Below are 6,000 nucleotides of genomic sequence, written 5' to 3'. Positions count from 1 at the left end.
GAATGCTCTGACTGAGGACAGGATCCTACAAAGCCCTTTGGGGAGACAGAGAAAGAATATGCCAGCACACACCAGAGCGCTATATAATGTGGGGATTAACACTATAACTGAGTGAATTTTCCCCCATAGCTGCTTGTATATACAATATTGCGCCTAAATTTAGTGCCCCCCCTCTCTTTTTAACCCTTTGAGCCTGAAAACTACAGGGGAGAGCCTGGGGAGCTTTCTTCCAGCTGCACTGTGAAGAGAAAATGGCGCCAGTGTGCTGAGGGAGATAGCTCCGCCCCTTTTTCGCGGACTTTTCTCCCGCTTTTTTATGTATTCTGGCAGGGGTATTTATCACATATATAGCCTCTGGGGCTATATATTGTGATTATTTTGCCAGCCAAGGTGTTTTTATTGCTGCTCAGGGCGCCCCCCCCCAAGCGCCCTGCACCCTCAGTGACCGGAGTGTGAAGTGTGTATGAGAAGCAATGGCGCACAGCTGCAGTGCTGTGCGCTACCTTGGTGAAGACTGATGTCTTCTGCCGCCGATTTTCCGGACCTCTTCTTGCTTCTGGCTCTGTAAGGGGGACGGCGGCGCGGCTCCGGGACCGAACACCAAGGACGGGCCTGCGGTCGATCCCTCTGGAGCTAATGGTGTCCAGTAGCCTAAGAAGCCCAAGCTGGCTGCAAGCAGGCAGGTTCGCTTCTTCTCCCCTTAGTCCCTCGCTGCAGTGAGCCTGTTGCCAGCAGGTCTCACTGAAAATAAAAAACCTAATTCTATACTTTCTTTCTAGAAGCTCAGGAGAGCCCCTAGTGTGCATCCAACCTCGGCCGGGCACAAAATCTAACTGAGGCTTGGAGGAGGGTCATAGTGGGAGGAGCCAGTGCACACCAGGTGACCTAAAGCTTTCTTTAGTTGTGCCCAGTCTCCTGCGGAGCCGCTATTCCCCATGGTCCTTTCAGAGTTCCCAGCATCCACTAGGACGTCAGAGAAATAGAATTATCGGTAAGTAAATTCTTATTTTCTCTGACGTCCTAGTGGATGCTGGGAACTCCGTAAGGACCATGGGGATTATACCAAAGCTCCCAAACGGGCGGGAGAGTGCAGATGACTCTGCAGCACCGAATGAGAGAACTCAAGGTCCTCCTCAGCCAGAGTGTCAAATTTGTAAAATTTTACAAAGGTATTTGACCCTGACCAAGTAGCAGCTCGGCAAAGTTGTAATGCCGAGACCCCTCGGGCAGCCACCCAGGATGAGCCCACCTTCCTTGTGGAGTGGGCATTCACAGATTTTGGCTGTGGCAGGCCTGCCACAGAATGCGCAAGCTGAATTGTATTACAGATCCAGCGAGCAATGGTCTGCTTAGAAGCAGGAGCACCCAGCTTATTGGGTGCGTACAGGATAAACAGCGAGTCAGATTTCCTGACTCCAGCTGTCCTGGAAACATATATTTTCAGGGCCCTGACAACGTCTAGCAACTTGGAGTCCTCCAAGTCCCTAGTAGCCGCAGGCACCACAATAGGCTGGTTCAGGTGAAACGCTGACACCACCTTAGGGAGAAACTGAGGACGAGTCCTCAATTCCGCCCTGTCCGAATGGAAAATCAGATAAGGGCTTTTACAGGATAAAGCCGCCAATTCTGACACGCGCCTGGCCGAAGCCAAGGCCAACAGCATGACCACTTTCCACGTGAGATATTTTAAATCCACAGATTTAAGTGGTTCAAACCAATGTGATTTTAGGAACCCCAAAACTACATTGAGATCCCAAGGTGCCACTGGAGGCACAAAAGGAGGCTGTATATGCAGCACCCCCTTGACAAACGTCTGAACTTCAGGAACTGAAGCCAGTTCTTTCTGGAAGAAAATCGACAGGGCCGAAATCTGAACCTTAATGGATCCCAATTTGAGGCCCATAGACACTCCTGTTTGCAGGAAATGCAGGAATCGACCCAGTTGAAATTCCTCCGTCGGGGCCTTCCTGGCCTCGCACCACGCAACATATTTTCTCCAAATGCGGTGATAATGCTGTGCAGTTACATCCTTTCTGGCTTTTATCAAAGTAGGGATGACTTCTTCTGGAATGCCTTTTTCCTTCAGGATTCAGCGTTCAACCGCCATGCCGTCAAACGCAGCCGCGGTAAGTCTTGGAACAGACAGGGTCCCTGCTGAAGCAGGTCCCTTCTTAGAGGTAGAGGCCACGGGTCCTCCGTGAGCATCTCTTGAAGTTCCGGGTACCAAGTCCTTCTTGGCCAATCCGGAGCCACGAGTATAGTTCTTACTCCTCTCCGTCTTATAATTCTCAGTACCTTGGGTATGAGAGGCAGAGGAGGGAACACATACACTGACTGGTACACCCACGGTGTTACCAGAACGTCCACAGCTATTGCCTGAGGGTCCCTTGACCTGGCGCAATACCTGTCCAGTTTTTTGTTGAGGCGTGACGCCATCATGTCCACCTTTGGTTTTTCCCAACGGTTTACAATCATGTGGAAGACTTCTGGGTGAAGTCCCCACTCTCCTGGGTGGAGGTCGTGCCTGCTGAGGAAGTCTGCTTCCCAGTTGTCCACTCCCGGAATGAACACTGCTGACAGTGCTATCACATGATTTTCCACCCAGCGAAGAATCCTTGCAGCTTCTGCCATTGCCCTCCTGCTTCTTGTGCCGCCCTGTCTGTTTACGTGGGCGACTGCCGTGATGTTGTCCGACTGGATCAGCACCGGCTGACCTTGAAGCAGAGGTCTTGCTTGGCTTAGAGCATTGTAAATGGCCCTTAACTCCAGAATATTTATGTGAAGTGATGTCTCCAGGCTTGACCACAAGCCCTGGAAATTTCTTCCCTGTGTGACTGCTCCCCAGCCTCGCAGGCTGGCATCTGTGGTCACCAGGACCCAGTCCTGAATGCCGAATCTGCGGCCCTCTAGAAGATGAGCACTCTGTAACCACCACAGGAGAGACACCCTTGTCTTTGGGGACAGGGTTATTCGCTGATGCATCTGAAGATGCGATCCGGACCATTTGTCCAGCAGGTCCCACTGGAATGTTCTTGCGTGGAATCTGCCGAATGGGATTGCTTTGTAGGAAGCCACCATTTTTCCCAGGACCCTTGTGCAATGATGCACTGAGACTTGGCCTGGTTTTAGGAGGTTTCTGACTAACTCGGATAACTCCCCGGCTTTCTCCTCCGGGAGAAACACCTTTTTCTGGACTGTGTCCAGGATCATCCCTAGGAATAGAAGACGTGTCGTCGGGATCAGCTGCGATTTTGGGATATTGAGAAACCAACCGTGCTGCCGCAGTACTACTTGCGATAGCGCTAACCCGACTACCAACTGTTCCCTGGATCTCGCCCTTATCAGGAGATCGTCCAAGTAAGGGATAATTAAAACTCCTTTCCTTCGGAGGAGTATCATCATTTCGGCCATTACTTTGGATTGTCCACGGCACCCCGGGTCTTTACCAAACGGCAGCGTCTGAAACTGATAGTGGCAGTTCTGTACCACAAACCTGAGGTACCCTTGATGAGAAGGGTAAATTGGGACATGGAGGTAAGCATCGTTGATGTCCAGAGACACCATATAATCCCCTTCTTCCAGGTTCGCGATCACTGCTCTGAGTGACTCCATCTTGAATTTGAACCTCTGTATGTAAGTGTTCAAAGATTTTAGATTTAAAATAGGTCTCACCGAGCCGTCCGGCTTCGGTACCACAAACAGCATGGAATAATACCCCTTTCCCTGTTGCAGGAGGGGTACCTTGATTATCACCTGCTGAGAATACAGATTGTGAATGGCTTCCAATACCGCCTCCCTGTCGGAGGGAGACGTCGGTAAGGCAGACTTTAGGAAACGGCGAGGGGGAGACGTCTCGAATTCCAATTTGTACCCCTGAGATACCACCTGAAGGATCCAGGGGTCCACTTGTGAGTGAGCCCACTGCGCGCTGAAATTCTTGAGACGGGCCCCCACCATGCCTGAGTCCGCTTGTAAAGCCCCAGCGTCATGCTGAGGACTTGGCAGAAGCGGGAGAGGGCTTCTGTTCCTGGGAACTGGCTGTCTGCTGCAGCCTTTTTCCTTTTCCTCTGCCACGGGGCAGAAATGAGGAGCCTTTTGCCCGCTTGCCCTTATGGGGCCGAAAGGACTGCGCCTGATAATACGGCGTCTTATGTTGAGAGGCTACCTGGGGTAAAAATGTGGATTTTCCAACAGTTGCCGTGGCCACCAGGTCTGATAGACCTACCCCAAATAACTCCTCCCCTTTATAAGGTAATACTTCCATATGCCTTTTGGAATCCACATCACCTGACCACTGCCGCGTCCATAACCCTCTTCTGGCAGAAATGGACAGCGCACTTACTCTTGATGCCAGTCGGCAAATATCCCTCTGTGCATCACGCATATATAAAAATGCATCTTTTAAATGCTCTATAGTCAGTAATATACTATCCCTATCCAGGGTATCAATATTTTAAGTCAGGGAATCCGACCAAGCCACCCCAGCACTGCACATCCACGCTGAGGCGATTGCTGGTCGCAGTATAACCCCCGTGTGAGTGTATATACATTTTAGGATATTCTCCTGCTTTCTGTCAGCAGGTTCCTTAAGGGCGGCCGTATCAGGAGACGGTAGTGCCACCTGTTTTGACAAGCGTGTGAGCGCTTTATCCACCCTAGGGGGTGTTTCCCAACGTGCCCTATCCTCTGGCGGGAAAGGGTATGATGCCAATAACCTTTTAGGAATTATCAGTTTTTTATCGGAGGAAACCCACGCTTCATCACACACTTCATTTAATTCCTCAGATGCAGGAAAAACTACGGGTAGTTTTTTCTCACCAAACATAATACCCTTTTTAGTGGTACTTGTACTATCAGAAATGTATAAAACATTTTTCATTGCCTCAATCATGCAACGTGTGGCCCTACTGGAAGTCACATTTGTCTCTTCATCGTCGACACTGGAGTCAGTATCCGTGTCGGCATCTGTAACTGCCATCTGAGGTAACGGGCGTTTTAGAGCCCCTGATGGTTTTTGAGACACCCCGACAGGCACAAGCTGAGTAGCCAGCTGTCTCTTGTAAAGAGCTGACACTTTCACGTAATTCCTTCCATAAGCCCATCCACGCAGGTGTCGACTCCCTAAGGGGTGACATCTCCACTATAGGCAATTGCTCCGCCTCCACATCATTTTCCTCCTCATACATGTCGACACAATCGTACCGACACACAGCGCACACACACAGGGAATGCTCTGATAGAGGACAGGACCCCACTAGCCCTTTGGAGAGATAGAGATATAACAAATATAGACAGGGGTAAGCGCTGGTTATTACTTTGAGATATCAATGAACAATAAAAAACCACAAATGTGTTTGTAAAATCAAGTGCATAAAAATAAATGCTTGGAAAGTCACTAGGTCCTCCTTCAAATTTTCACGGACCGCTGCTCCCCTTTGATCAATCCGATTCCCACGGATGTAATATATCTGTTAAAAAAGCATATATAGGGGGCGCTCCATAGTGCATAAAAGTATTTAATAAAAATAGACAGACGTACAGAATAAGATTAGACTCGTACCGCAAGGTAACCAGTGTGCTGCTGCCTTTTGAGGGCCGCGAGTAGGAACACATCAGCCGTGGACTTCGGGAATCCCGAAGTCCACGGCTGATGTGTTCCTACTCGCGGCCCTCAAAAGGCAGCAGCTAACGGCGGGGTGAGGATTCCAATACGGACTAAGTGACTTCTGGTTCCAGCCTTTGTCGGGAGATTATTGTGAAATCATGTGGTAACCAGCCCACACTGGTTACCTTGCGGTACGAGTCTAATCTTATTCTGTACATCTGTCTATTTTTATTAAATACTTTTATGCACTATGGAGCGCTCCCTATATATGCTTTTTTAACAGAGATTATATATATATATATATATATATATATATATATATATATATATACATACACACACAAACAGAGAACCCAGCACTCAAAGTAAACTCACTTATCCTCAACAATTCAATA

This window comes from Pseudophryne corroboree, chromosome 2 (assembly GCF_028390025.1).
Source record: "Pseudophryne corroboree isolate aPseCor3 chromosome 2, aPseCor3.hap2, whole genome shotgun sequence".
In the NCBI taxonomy this organism is placed as follows: Eukaryota; Metazoa; Chordata; class Amphibia; order Anura; family Myobatrachidae; genus Pseudophryne; species Pseudophryne corroboree.
The sequence above is the reverse complement of the archived record's forward strand: the minus strand, read 5'-3'. Positions refer to the sequence as shown.